General features: G+C 40.0%; 1 pseudogene; it reads right to left on the bottom strand.

The window, feature by feature from the left end:
* Positions 1-1,303: 1,303 nt before the first annotated feature.
* On the bottom strand, positions 1,304-3,322 carry LOC129076143 (protein FAM117A-like; annotated as a pseudogene).
* Positions 3,323-15,617: the final 12,295 nt, after the last annotated feature.

The following is a 15,617-nucleotide window of genomic DNA, read 5'->3' as shown; positions in this document are numbered from 1 at the left end:
GACATGAGAGGTGCGGGTATGGCGGTGGAGAGTAATAGGGGAAAAATGGGGACAGCTGTAATTGAGCAACAATTTTTAAAAAGTTCAAAAAGAGTATTAAAACATGAAAAGCAAGAAAAGACTGAAGAATTTCACAGCCCAGAGGAGACTAAAAAAATACGGTAAATCAATGGAGTGTGGTATCAAGGGTTGGATCCTGGATCCTGGAACATAAAAAGGGTATTAGTGGGATAACCAGTGAAATCAGAATGAAGTCTGTAGTTTACTTAATAGTATTGTATAAATATCAATTTCTCAGTTTTGGTAAATGTATTATGATTATATAAAATATTAACATTAGGGGAAACTGAGTGAAGAGTATATGGAAACTCTCTACTATTTTGGGGACTGGGAATACTTATTTATTTAGTCTATTAACACCAAGATCCACACACACAAAAAAACCCACAACAAAACCCAACTTCTAAGCACATGGTAAGAAAACTTGAACATTAACATTCTTCTTCAATTTTGTGAAGCTCTGCAGTTCAGAAAATATACAGACTTCAAACAGCTGCAAAAATAGTGCCTTTGGGAGAAAATAGAGTTTCTACATTGATACAAGAAACAGGCATTTTTCTAATTCACTAGGTCATGGAGCAGATGGAGGGTGCACGGTTGCCACTTACCACCTGGAGGAACGCCAGCTCTGGAAAGGTTGGGCTGCTGTTTAAGAAAATCTAAGTCAGAATGAAAGCCAGATGAAAATACCACTTGGGAAAAGGCTAGGCTACCCCATCTGCCGGCAGCTGGATTGGTCAAGTGCTAGGCCCTTCAGGGCTACTTTGGTTAGCTGCTCCAATGAGAGGGAAGCATAGGGATGGAGGATGAGAGAATGGTATCTATCTTCCAGTCTCTTTTCTGTGTCTGTGGAGGGGAGGAAAGGAAATCTGTGGTGTCTCCTCTGTGCTGATCGTGGCCAGTTTGCTCAGTGACAAGGACAAGGATACCATAAACAGTCCTTTGGACTCATACCGAGAAGGACCCAAGCAAGACTTTCTGAGTGATTTTCCCACCAAGTGAGAGAGGGGCAAGAACATAGGTATAACTTGTGAGTTGCCCAGCTGCTACTGGAGAAGGCAGGTCCCCTCCCATTCAAAGGGGACAGTACCTATCAGAAAGAGGATCCAGGGCTTTGACACAATAAATGAAAGTGCTCAAAGGCCTAAACGGAACAGCTCCTTTATTCCCCACCTCAAGGGAGCCAGGGAGGGGCTTGCCACCAAGACACTGGTCTCCATAGTAAAGTGTTGGGGTGGGGCCCTCAGACCACCAGTTAGCTCTGGAAAAGCAATGGCTCTTCTGAGGGCAGGTGTGCTGCCATGGCTTGAATGGCAGCAAGGAGGCCTTGAAGGCCGCTGGATCTTTCCAAGGCAGTGGCCTGGGGCAGGTGGGAGGAAAGGGCACTCTGGGCTTCAGGGGCAGTTAGGAAGATGAAGCCCATGCTGGGGAAGAGGTGCTTCATCAAGCTTCCAGGGCAGAAGGCGAAGCCAGTCAGCTTGAACTGGAGTTTGTTCTTGTTGGGACAGAAAGTCAGGAAGGCCAGGACAGGACCTGGAGACATAACTTCTTAGAACACAAACACTCTCACAGCTTCCCAGGGGCTCCCAATTGAATACATAGCTATGATTGGGACAAGGGGAGGCAGCAAAGTCAAGGACAGGAGATGGGCTGCCATCTTCAAGGAGATGGCCTGGACAGAAGACTTTGCTGTTGGGGAATGAATGCTAGCCCGTCCATTTCACCCAGATATTCCCGATTGCTCATCTGGCCAGAAGGCTGTAAGGATGCCAAGGGCATGGGGACAGAGCTGGTGAATTTGCCAGGCTCTAGGAGGAGGAGGGGGAAATCACAGCTGCCACTCTGAGGGCATTGGGAGCTAGAGTGCCATGCCCATCAGGGATATCGGGGATCCACAGCAGCAACTCTTCACCCTGCTCCTTCACAAACTCCTCCTCCAGCTCTTGGTTGAGCCCTCCCAGGCTCCTGTGCAGGCAGAAGCTGAGATGAAGGACAGGGAACCCTGAGGGGAAGTTGAGAGGGGACCCCTTAAGTGTTCCCCACACAGCATGGTCCCCTTGTAGTGGGGAGTCCTGTTCCTTCTCCTTCTCACTGCAGCTCAGCTTTGGCCTCTGCAGTTGTTGCTTTGACTTGGTAATCTTGTGGTGGTCTGTGCTACCGCAGACTGCTGAGAGCTTATGTGTACAGCAGCTGGCTCGCTTGCCTTTAATCTCTTGCCAAGATAGGGTGGTCTGAGTGGACTTATTGGTGTAACAGGTGAGGACCCCATCAGCATCTAATGGCCACTGGCCCAGAAGGCACACGCTGAGGATGTTGTCCAGGGAGAATATATGTCTAACCTGAGGTGGCTGAAGCCCACACACTGGCTTTTCTGGGGCTACCAAACACAGGATGCTGGTTGTGCCGCCACCCCTGTCCCAGTGCTGGTGCAGCTGCTGTAGCTGGAAGGGGAACTGTGGCCCTGAGCAGCTACAGCCCAACTGAGGGCTGGTTCAAGGAGATCTGGCCTACCCATAACATACCCCCTCCATCCCCTCTTCCACCCAATGTGGGCCATCCCCCCATCTCAGGCTCGACTGCCTGCCTGTATCAGTCCCACAGTGAGCCCCACACAGCCCAGGGACTCTCTACTATTTTTGCAACTTTTTAAAATAATCCAAATTTATTCAAAAATTTTAAAAATAAATCAAACCACATCAACAAAAAAGCACAAGTGAACCAACACCAACTTATCCGTAATGTAAGATGCAGTTCTTGACAACTTGATCTATACATTCAATGCAATCCCAGTCAAAATCCCAGCAAGTTATCTTTTGGATATTGAAAAACAGATCCTAAAGTTTAAATAGAGACACAAAAGACCCAGAATAACCAACAATATTGAAGGAGATACACAAAGTTGGAGGACTGACACTACCTGACTTCAAGAGTTACTATTAATCTACAGTAATCTACAGTAACTACCTGACTTCAAGAGTTACTATTAATCTACAGTAATCTACAGTAATTAAAACGATGCAGTATTGGCAAAAGAATAGACAAATAGATTAATGGAACAGAATAAAAAGCCCAGAAATAGACCCACATAAATATACAGATGACAAATAAGTTTATGAAAAGGTCCTCCACATCATATGTCATCACAAAATTGCCAATTAATACAACAATGAGATATATCTACAAACCTATTAGAATAGCTATAATCTGGAACACTGAACACCAAATTCTGGCAAAGTGTGGAGCAATAGGAGCTCTCTTTCATTGCTGGTGGGAATGCAAAGTAGTATAGCCACTTTGAAAGACAGTTTGACGATTTCTTACAAAACTAATATGTTCATACAATTCAGCAATTGTGCTCCTTTGTTTTTACCAAAAGGAGTTGAAACCTTATGTCCACACAAAAACAGCACACAGATGTTTGTAACAGCTTTGTTCATAATTTCAAAAAACCTGGAAGCAACCAAGATGGCCTCTAGTACATGGATGGATAAACTGTACACTGTGTAGTGGTACATCCAGACAATGGGATATTATTTAACCCTAAAAAGAAATGAGCTATCAAGCCATGAGTACACACAAGAACCTTAAACACATATTACTAAGGGAAGGAAGCCAATCTGAAAAGGGTACATACTGTATGATTCCAACTAGTAAGCTTATTGAGTTGATTAATCATCACCAGAATCTGATTTTAGAGCTTTTCCACCATCCCAGTGCTAAAATAAACAGACAAAATAGAAACAGACTCATAGACAACAGATCAGACTGATGGTTGTGAGAGGGGAGGTAAATTGGGGGTGAAAAGGCAAAAAGATTAAGAAATACAAATGGGCAGTTATAGAATAGTCACAAGGATGTAAAGTACAACATAGGGAATATAGTCAATACTATTGTAATAATTATGTACAGTGCCAGGTGGGTACTTGAAATATTGGGGGGACCACTTCGTAAAGCATATGATTATCCAACCACTATGCTGTACATCTGAAACCAATACAAAATAATATTGAATATAAACTGTAATTGAAAAATAAAATTGAAAAACAGATTTCTTGTTTTATTTGTGGTTGATCCCTATTTCCACTCCCAATCCCAGGCAACCACCGAATCTGCTTTCTGATATGGACAATTCAAACAAATGGAATACAATATATGGTCCTTTGTGACCAGCTTCTTTTATTTAACATAATTTTTTGAAGTTCTTCCATATTGTAGAAAGTATCAGTATTTAAATTTTGTTTTTGTTGAGAGCCTCATTTTTCATTTATTTATTAATTCTACTATGTTTCCTTGTTTTGATTCATGAATTTCTGCTTTGGTAGTTAATTTTAAAAATATATTCCTTAGGTTGTTGTTTTTCTGGTTTATTTAGTTTAAAGCTTAGCAAATTTATTTACATTTTCTGGTTTTGAAACAAACATTTAATTCTCTCAAAGTTTTCTGAGCAGTTTTGTTATATCATAAAGCTAATTGTCATTGTTTTATAATAATATATACAATTCTTGCAATTGTTATTTCTATTTTGACTCCATATTTTTATTTTATATTTTATTTTTATAATTATTGTTGAATTTATTGGGGTGACATTGGTTAATAAAATTATATGGGTTTCAGGTGTACAATTCTATAATCCATCATCTGTATATTGTACTTTGTTCACCACCCCAAGTTACGTCTCCTTCTATCACCATTTATTCCCCCTTGACCCTCTTCTGTCTCCCCTCACCCCCCTTTTCCTCTGACTCATAGATACAGAAAACAGACTGACAGCTATCAGAGGAGATGGGGAGGGGATGGAGGATTGGGTGAAAAAGGTGAAGGTATTAAGCAAAGTGGTACACAGTGGTACATTCAGACAATGGGATATTATTTAACCCTAAAAAGAAATGAGCTATCAAGCCATGAGTACACCCACTTTTTTTTTGCTTCTCAAAAGCAAAACAACTTTGAAAAAACTTATTTTTCAAAGGTGGCTAATGACATAAAAATAATTCATGAAATACAGAATTTTCTGACACATGAAACCCATGAAAATATGCTATTCTCTAATACATAGTTCTTCTCAGTTTAAATGCATGTAAATAATGCTATACGGTATGATTTATAAAAGTAAATGTGCATGGAGATTGATAGCCACCTATGGTGCCACTAGAACTCTAACCCAGGTACGCTTTGTTTTTGCTTCTCAAAAGCAAAGAAAAAAACTCATAAACACATACAGCAGTACAGTGATTGATTTCATATATTTTTAAAGATCAATTTAATTTTTCAAAGTTTATTTTGTTTAACATATCAATTTCCAGATTTTTTTGTACTACACTCATGAGAATGACTATTATAATTTCTGTTCCACTGGGGAATTTATTTGAGTTATCTACTTAAAAACATCATATTTGGAGAGGAAAAAGATGGCGGAGGAGTGAAAGGGAGTCACGCTGACCTCCTCCCAACACCAAACTGGAAATGCAACTAAATAATGGAGTAATCACCTGGAAAGCAGTGGAGCGATAGTGGGAGAGGAGCCTTGGTGCCGCGGACAGTGGGTTCTACTCTCACACATCCCAACGGGTGAGAATTGCGGTGGAGGCTCAAGAGGGTGGGCTCGGTGCGCACGGGCACTGGCACCAGAGGGACATTGAAATGGCCAGTTAGCGTCAACCCGAGAAGAATGGGGTCTGAATCATAAACCGGAACCCCTAAACTACAGCAGCTAAAGCTGAGAAAATACAGACAAAACGCAACCCCAAAAAGCTTAGGGGTGCTCTCTGCCAGAGACAGGTGGCTGGGGAGGCAAAAAGACATTTAAAGGGCAAACGCAAAAGTTGCAGCGGCAGCCACCCTCCTTGATCGCTGGGTAGAGGCAGCAGCAGGGTGGGCTGGTGCCTGGGAAAAGACTGGTGAGAAAACTTTGTGAAGAGAACTGACACGGCGGCCAGTGGAGCCCGGGTGATAACGCACTTCCCACTCTGCAGCTACCATCTCGCTCAGGCATAAGGGAATCAATTAACCTGCCTTTTGTGCGCTCCGCACACAGCTTCTACGTGTGTGAGCTACGGGGCTGAGTGCAGACTGGCTGGGAGAGCCTTGAAGAGAAACTGGAGACAGAGGCGTTGGGGAAAGAACGGGAGGAGGAACCGGGGAGTCCCGACTCCCTCCCCGTTCGGTAGTCTCCATTGTGGGCTGGAAAGGCGCGACCCCAAGAGGCAGAAGCGGGGTGCGCATGAACCAGACTCCCTGCGATTGAAACGCAGTCCGCACAGGGGTTGGATCCCTGGCCGAAGGGGTCACAGAACTGCCCAGAGGCCCCCGAGGGGAGACTAAAAGCGGAGGCAGTGGGGAAAGAACGGGAGGAGGAACCGGGGAGTCCCGACTCCTTCTCCTTACACTAGTCTCCATTGCCCGGGAAGAGGCCACACCCCCAAAAAGCCAAAAGCTGAAAAGCAAACATAGACACCCCCAAAACACCCAGAGCAGGCGCGCACACTTGCGCCGAGTGACCAGCGAGGGTTGGAGAGCGTGTGTGTAACCCACGCAGGCTGGCAAACGCTTGCACATGCCGGCAAGGCCTCACACAGACTGGCACCCATACGGCCTGCGAGGGAGTGCACAGAGGGGCAAAGGCAGGCGTAAATGGACCTACCCGCCGCGATTGTGGAGCAGCCCACAAAATAAGTAGAGCTGCCCAGAGTCCCTGGAGGAGAGACCTGAGACAGGATTAACCGGAGAGTCCTAGAGCTGATTTCCTCCCATTTCCGTAGTCCCCATTTGGCGAGGGCAAGCAACGCACCCAAAGAGCCAAAAGCGGGGAAAACACACATAGAAGACCCTAAACTGACCAGTGCCGCGAAGCTCGCGTGTCAGGGAGGCCAGATGAGTACGGGAGGTCGCGAATAAGCCCACTGGTCTGGGGCAAGCACATGCGAGCCCAGGCAGGTGGGGGACCCTGCCGCACTGGGAATGCGTTCAAGGAGCCCGCGTGAGAGCGCAGAGAGATCCCAAAAAATACCTCAGCCCTGACCGAAGGGGTCACAGAGCTGCTCCAAGCAGGAGTCAGACACAGGCATTAGACTCCTGAAAGACTCAAACAAACAACCCAAGGCCCTACAGGGTCAACAACTGACATCATCAGAGGCAAGCCCAGAAATAAAAGTAAAGGACAAAAATACTTAACAGACTCTCACAAAAATGGGAAGAAAAAGAAGTTCCCCTCAAATGAGTGGAAAAGGGGACTCCCCACAGAGAGAGCCAAATGAAATAGAGACAAGGGAATTATCAGATATGGAATTCAAAACAATGGTTCTAAGGAAGCTCAATGAGCTCAGCCAGCACAAAGAGAACTATGAGAAACTGCAGAGCAAATATCAGGATCTTACAGCAAACTATATCAGCCTGGAAAAGGACATAGAAACTATCAAGAAGACACAAGAGGATATAAGAATACCATTTCTGAATTGAAGAACACAATAGAAGGAATCCAAAGCAGGCTGGATGAAGCAGAGGATCAAATCAGTGAGATGGAGGACAAGGTAGAAAAAAGCTCCCAGAAAGAATAAGAAATGGAGAAACGACTCAGAAAGAATGAGGAAGCATTTAGGGAAATGCAGGACAACCTGAAACGCAATAATATCCGTATAATAGGGATACCAGAAGGAGAAGAGGAGCAAGGAATAGAGAACCTCCTCGAAAAAGTAATGATGGAAAATTTCCCTAATTTGAGGAGAGAAAGGCTCTCATGGATCCAGGAGGCACAGAGGACCCCACTCAAGAGGGACTCAAGGAGGTCCACTCCAAGACACATCATCATGAAAATGGCAACTATCAAAGACAAAGAGAGAATCCTCAAGGCAGCAAGGGAGAAGGAGAAAGTAACATACAAGGGGGCCCCGATACGCTTAGGAGCTGACTTCTCAACAGAAACACTACAAGCCAGAAGGGAATGGCAACAAATATTCCAAGCCATGAAAAGCAGGGGCCTACAGCCAAGGCTGCTCTACCCAGCTAGGCTCTCCATTGAAATAGAAGGAGAAATACGGAGTTTCCCAGACAAAAGAAAGCTAAAAGAATACATCTCTACCAAACCAGCACTCCAAGATATGCTAAGGGGACTGGTTTAAGCAGATGAAGGAAAAGAATGAGACAGAGAGGAACACACGTACAAAGAGAAAAGATGAGTAAGTTTCTATCAGTAATATCTCTCACCGTGAATGGACTAATGCCCCAATCAAAAGATACAGGGTAGCTGAATGGATAAGAAAACATGACCCACACATATGCTGCCTACAAGAGACCCACCTCAGAGCAAAAGACCTACACAGATTGAAAGTAAAGGGATGGAAAATAATATTCCAAGCAAATGGACATGAGAAAAAGGCTGGCGTTGCCATACTTGTATCAGACAAAGTAGATTTCAAAGCAAAGGCCATAAGGAGAGACCCAGAGGGGCACTTTATCATACTTCAAGGAAGAATCTATCAAGAAGACATCAACATTGTAAACTTATATGCTCCCAATATAGGAGCCCCCAAGTTTATAAGGAAATTGTTGGATGACTTCAAAAAAGATATAGACAGCAACACACTCATATTAGGGGATTTCAACACCCCACTGTCAAAAATGGACAGATCTTCCAAACAAAACATTAATAAACATATCGTGGCGCTGAATGACACACTGAATCAAAGAGACTTAACTGAAGTATATAGAACCTTACATCCCAAAGAAGAAAAATACACATTCTTTTCAAATGCTCATGGCATTTTTTCAAAGATAGACCACATGATAGGACACAAAGCAAGCCTCAGCAAATTCAGGAAAATTGAAATAATACTAAACTTTTTCTCAGACCACAAGGCCTTGAAACTCGAAATCAACCTCGAAGAGAAGCTTCAAAAACTTGCAAACTCATGGAGACTGAACAGTAGACTATGAAACAATGAATGGGTCAATAATGAGATAAGAGAAGAAATCAAAAAATTTCTGGAAACAAATGAAAATGAACAGACAACAGTCCAAAACCTATGGGACACAGCAAAGGCGGTCCTGAGAGGAAAGTTCATAGCAATACAGGCTTACCTTAAAAAGACAGAAACATTCCAAATAAAAGACCTAACACTACAACTTCAAGAACTGGAGAAACAACAACAAATAAATCCCAGAGCAAGTAGAAGGAAGGAAATAGTCAAGATTAGAGCAGAACTGAATGACATAGAGACAAAAAGAACAATTCAGAGGATCAACCAATCCGGAAGCTGGTTCTTTGAAAAGATAAATAAAATTGACAATCCATTAAGCAGACTCATCAAGACAAAAAGGGAGAGGACCCAAATTAATAATATCAGAAATGAAAGAGGAGAAATAACAACTGATACCACAGAAATACAAATGATTATCAGAAACTATTATGAACAATTATATGCCAAGAAATTTGAAAATCTTGATGAAATGGAAAAATTTTTAGAAAAGTATAATCTTCCAACACTGAAGGAGGAAGAAACAGAAAGCTTGAACAGACCGATAACAGCTGGGGAAATTGAAGCAGTAATCAAGAAACTCCCGGCACACAAAAGCCCAGGACTGGATGGTTTCCCAGGAGAATTTTACAAAACATTTAAGGAAGAGCTAATCCCCGTCCTTCTCACACTATTCCAAAAAATCCAAGAGGAGGGAAGACTCCCAGACTCCTTCTATGAGGCCAGCATCACCCTGATCCCAAAACCATATAGAGACCCTGCAAAGAAAGAAAACTACAGGCCAATTTCGCTGATGAACATAGATGCTAAAATCCTCAACAAAATATTGGCAGACCGCATCCAGTAATACATTCAAAAGATTATCCACCACGATCAAGTGGGATTCATCCCAGGGATGCAGGGATGGTTCAATATACGCAAATCAATAAACGTGATACACGACATCAATAAAAGAAAAGAAGAAAACCACATGATCATCTCAATAGATGCAGAAAAAGCATTTGACAAGGTACAGCACCCATTTATGATCAAAACACTCAGCAAAATGGGAATAAATGGGGCATTCCTCAACGTAATAAAGGCCATATATGAAAAACCTACAGCTAATATCATACTCAACGGGCAAAAACTGAAAGCTTTCCCACTAAGATCGGGAACACGACAAGGATGTCCGCTCTCACCGCTTCTTTTCAACATCGTAATGGGAGTCCTAGCCAGAGCGGTCAGACAAGAGAAAGAGATAAAAGGCATCCAAATAGGAAAGGAGGAAGTAAAACTATCATTGTTTGCAGATGACATGGTAGTGTACATAGAGAACCCTGTAGACTCTACCAAAAAACTACTCAACCTAATAAATGAATTTGGCAAAACAGCAGGATACAAAGTCAACATTCAGAAATCAAAGGCGTTTTTGTACTCCAGCAATGCAATAGAAGAAGAAGAAATCAGAAAAAATATACCATTCGATATAGCACGAAAAAAGATAAAGTACCTAGGGATAAATTTAACCAAAGACACAAAAACCTGTATGCAGAAAACTATACAACATTGAAAAAAGAAATTAAGGAAGACACAAATAAATGGAAGCATATACCGTGCTCATAGATTGGAAGAATTAATATCCTCAAAATGTCCATACTACCCAAAGCAATTTATAGATTCAACGCAATCCCTATTAAGATACCAATGACGTATTTCACAGAAATAGAACAGACATTTCAAAAATTTATATGGGACCATAAACGACCCCGAATAGCCGCAGCAATTTTGAGAAAGAAACACAAAGTAGGAGGGATCACAATACTGGACATCAAACTCTACTACAAAGCCACCATACTCAAAACAATCTGGTACTGGCACAAGAACAGACCCATAGACCTGTGGAACAGACAAGAAAGCCCAGAAATAAGCCCAGGTCTCTATGGACATCTAATATTCGACAAAGGGGGCAGAATCATAAAATGGAGCAATAACAGCCTCTTCAACAAATGGTGTTGGGAGAGCTGGACGGCTACATGCAAAAAATTAAAATTGGATCATCAGCTGACACCATACACAAAAATAAACTCAAGATGGATAAAAGACTTAAATATAAGTCGCAACACCATCAAAGTCCTCGAGGAGAACATTGGCAGGAAACTCTCATATATCCCACGCAGCAATTTTTTCACTGATATGTCTCCTAAAGCAAGGGACATAAAGGAAAGAATAAACAAGTGGGACGTCATCAAAATAAGAAGCTTCTGCACGGCAAAAGAAAACATCAGCAAAATGAAAAGGGAGCCAACCCTATGGGAAAATATATTCGCTAATGATACATCAGATAGAGGTTTGATCTCCAAGATATGTAAAGAACTCACTCGACTCTACTCCAAGAAGACAAATGATCGAATGAAAAAATGGGCAAAGGACCTGGGCAGACTGCTTTTCTAAGGAGGAGATACAGAGGGCCCAGAGACATTTGAAAGGATGCTCGGCATCACTAGCCATCAGAGAAATGCAGATCAAAACCACCATGAGGTACCACCTCACACCGGTCAGAATGGCCATCATAAACAGATCCACAAACAACAGGTGCTGGCGAGGCTGTGGAGAAAAGGGAACCCTAGTACACTGTTGGTGGGAATGCAGATTGGTGCAGCCACTATGGAAAGCAGTGTGGAATTTCCTCAGAAAGCTGAAAATGGAACTGCCTTTTGATCCAGCGATTCCACTGCTGGGACTATACCCTGAGAACACCAAAACACCAATACAAAAGAACCTATGCACCCCAATGTTCATAGCAGCACAATTTACAATAGCCAAGTCTTGGAAGCAACCTAAATGCCCATTAGTAGATGATTGCATCAAAAAATTATGGTACATATACACAATGGAGTACTACGCAGGAGAAAGAAAAAAAGAAGTACTAAACTTTGCAACATCATGGATGGAACTGGAGAACATCATGCTAAGCGAAATAAGCCAGGGGGCAAAACACAAATACCATGTGATCTCACCTATAAGCGGAACCTAACCAACAATGCAAAGATGCAAGGAAAATATGACCAGCAACACTGAAAGGAAAAGAAATCAACAGAGAGAAGTGAAAAGGGCGGGGGCAGGGAAAGGGAAGGGAAGGGGAAAGTCAAGGTCCATATAGCAAGGACTCATGGACAAAACCAAAGGGGAAGAGCTGAGGGAGGGAAGGTGGGAGGGGGCAAGGGAAAGAGGTGGGAGGGAGGCAGAGACAAATGTATTTAAAAAGTAAATTAAAAAAAAACATATTTGCATTTGAAATAAAAATCCATTCTTAATGATAATATACAGAATTTAATATTCTTTTAATTTTAGCTTATTAATTTTACAAAGGATATTAAGTTTATTATATCCTTTATAAAATTAATAACATTATATTAATTTTATTAAAGGATAATTTTGAATATCCTTTAGGTTAGAAGCCTTTTCAAATAATATTCTTTTCTTCTGTTTATTTTTAGAAATAACCCCCCCAAAATCTACAAAGAATATCAAAACATCTATGTGATCAACATCAAGAATTGAGAATTATCACATATTTTCATACTTATTTCAACTTATTTTAATGTAAGAACACAGAGCTGAGATCCCCTTTGTGCTCCTCCAGTTCTAATTCCCTCCTTCTTAACCAGAAAAAGCAATTAGCGCAAATTTATTATGTATCCTTCATGTCTATTTAAAAATGTGTTTCATACAATAAGTTTGTATTCTTGGACTATATATTATATATAATGGAGTCTGCATTTTATTTAATTTTATGTACATGATCATTATCTGAAGCTCTGAAAGTCTTTGTTTTCACTCAGAATTACATTATTTGAAATGTATGTTGATTTATATCAAGTTAATTATCTTTTATTCTTTAGAATTTCATGGTATAAATAGATTACATTATTATACATGACTTCCATTGGTATACATTTATATTATTTCCAGTTTTTTCTATAAAAAATTGTTGGAATAAACCATACAGGCACATCTTTTCTTTTGCCCAGGTGAAAATAGTTGATTTATCTAGAAGTGGTATGCACATTTACAATCTTACTGGTTATAGCTCAATAGCTTTTCCTAATTGTTTTACCAGTTTATATGATTTCTAACAGTGTATGAACATCCTTCTTTCTCCTGATATTTACCACTATTTGATTTAGTCATACTTTTTTTTATATTGTCAATATACTTGCTTTGAAATGGTATCATATCACTGTTTCCTTAATACGGCTGAATTTGAGCATCTTCTCAAAAGCTTATTGGTCATTAGTAAAGACTCTGTTATTTCCTATTGCTGTGTTATTACTTATGTATATTTTTTCTTATAGATTTGTAAGAATACATTATATATTTGGGATATTATTTTTTTATAATTAATACTGGTTGCAAATATAACCTCCTAATTTCTATCTTGTTTTTCATACAGATTTTTAAAATATATAACCCAGTTAAATTTACGAAACCTTTTCTTCGTGGCTCTTGTATTTTGTGCTTTGTTTAAGACATTCTTACCCTGTATCACAATTATATTATCTTCTATTTTTTTCTATACCTTTCAGAGTTTTGATTTTGACATTGATCTTTGTGTCAAGCATAAGGTAGGGACCTGATTTTTAAAATGTAAATGAACCTAAATGAACATGCATGTACTCATTACATAGTATCCACAATTATCAATAGTTGGCAAATTCTTTCTCATATATATCCCCCAAATTTAGGGGAGATGGTTGGAGTATTTTAAAGCCAATCCCAGATATCATGTCATTTTATGCATTTGTAACTGAGGACATTTTTAAAGCTTAGCAACAATGACATTATACATGAATGAACAATGGCATTGTTGCTATGTTTAAAAAGTCTATAATATCACCCAGTATTGAATCCCTATTCAGTCCTACCTATTGAATCCTATGTATTAAAATTTCCATACTGTCTCAAAAATTTTTCTTTAAATTTATTCAGATTAGAATTCAAATAAGGTCAAAGTCTACTTATGAAATTGCCTCTTATTTGTCAGTTAGTCTTTTCCACTTTTTTTTAATGTTATATATCTGTTGGAAAATCTAGGTAGTTTACCTATAACATAACTTATTTAGCGTTTGACTGATTGCTTTCTAGTCTTAGTGTTTAGCTTCATCCTTCCATTTCCTGTGAAGTGCTAGTTACATCTAAAAGGTAGATTAGATTCAATTTAAACTTTTTTTGGCACAACACTTTGAAGATGTTGTTGTGTACTTTTTATTACATCATATTATGAGGTACATAAAGTCTGTATGTCTCACTTTTGTTTTCCATAATGCTAAGTTTATTCAATTTAAATGACTATTCCTTATTCTGAGATTATGTTCTTCCTACTTTTTGTACGCTAAAATATCTTTTATATAATGATGGTAATTTGATTTTTCTCTTTTTGTTTTATGTTCTTGGCTGACAAAATTAAAAGTTAGAAACACTTAAACACCTCATTTTAAAAAATGTCTTTGCTAATTTAGTAGTGCTTATAATGAAGAGCTTTGGAGCCACAGCCTGGGTGAATATCTACCCTCTAGGTTGTATGTTTCACAATACTGAATTAGTGCTTGGCAATTTCCCCAAAGCTAGTGTAAAAGTGGCCTTAATTTCAAGCATCAAAGATATATATTTTCAATCAACACCATGTTTATATCATTATTCATTAAAACTAATCACTCAATATCTATAGGGTACAAATTTAAAAGTGTAATGCCACTTCTCTGATATCATTATTGTTTTAGGAGTAGCCTGTTGTCACATCTAAGCAGCATTAGTGCAGTGCAGAAACAGAGGCAGCTGGAGTACAAGAAGGTCACTTTCCTGGGTCAGAGTTCTAGTGGCACCATAGGTGGCTATCAATCTCCATGCACATTTACTTTTATGAATCATACCATATAGCATTATTTACATGTATTTAAACTGAGGAGAACTATGTATTAGAGAATAGCATATTTTCATGGGTTTCATGTGTCAGAAAATTCCATATTTCATGAATTATTTTTATGTCATTAGCTACCTTTGAAAAAGAATAGTTGCATAGAAATGTATGAATCAGGATATGCCTTTAGAAAAGCTTACAAAGAGCTATGCAAATTGCAGTATGTCCTCCCATAAGTGAATCCATTAATCTCCATCCTCTCTAAGTGTTAAACACAAGAAAGAGTAGCTAGCCATGGTTTCTTAAAGTATGTTTCAGAGAAAATACAGGAATCTTCATCACTGGCATTTTGAGCCAGATGAAATTGTTGAGCATTATGTCTGACTCCATCATTATGTGATTGGCTATAATTGTACTCCTTCCTATTAAGCTGTTTATGCTAATAATAGTTCTATATCCAAATGATATAAGCATTTATATTAAACCTCAAAATAACTGCTAGTAGCATCCAGAATATATGTCAGGAACTCCTGAAAAAATCTGCTTTCTTCCAAAGTGTGATCACATTTAGCCTTATTAGTACCTATTAAAATGACAACTGTAGATTTTGGAGCTGGGGGGGGGTGATTTACAGTCAGAGTACACAGGCTGGAGCATCTGGCTAAGTTACTCAATTCAGTTATCAATGC

This window comes from Pteronotus mesoamericanus, unplaced genomic scaffold (assembly GCF_021234165.1).
Source record: "Pteronotus mesoamericanus isolate MK-2021 breed Mesoamerican mustached bat unplaced genomic scaffold, CSHL_Meso_final contig_57, whole genome shotgun sequence".
NCBI lineage: Eukaryota > Metazoa > Chordata > Mammalia > Chiroptera > Mormoopidae > Pteronotus > Pteronotus mesoamericanus.
This window is presented reverse-complemented; position numbering and strand designations above follow the sequence as displayed.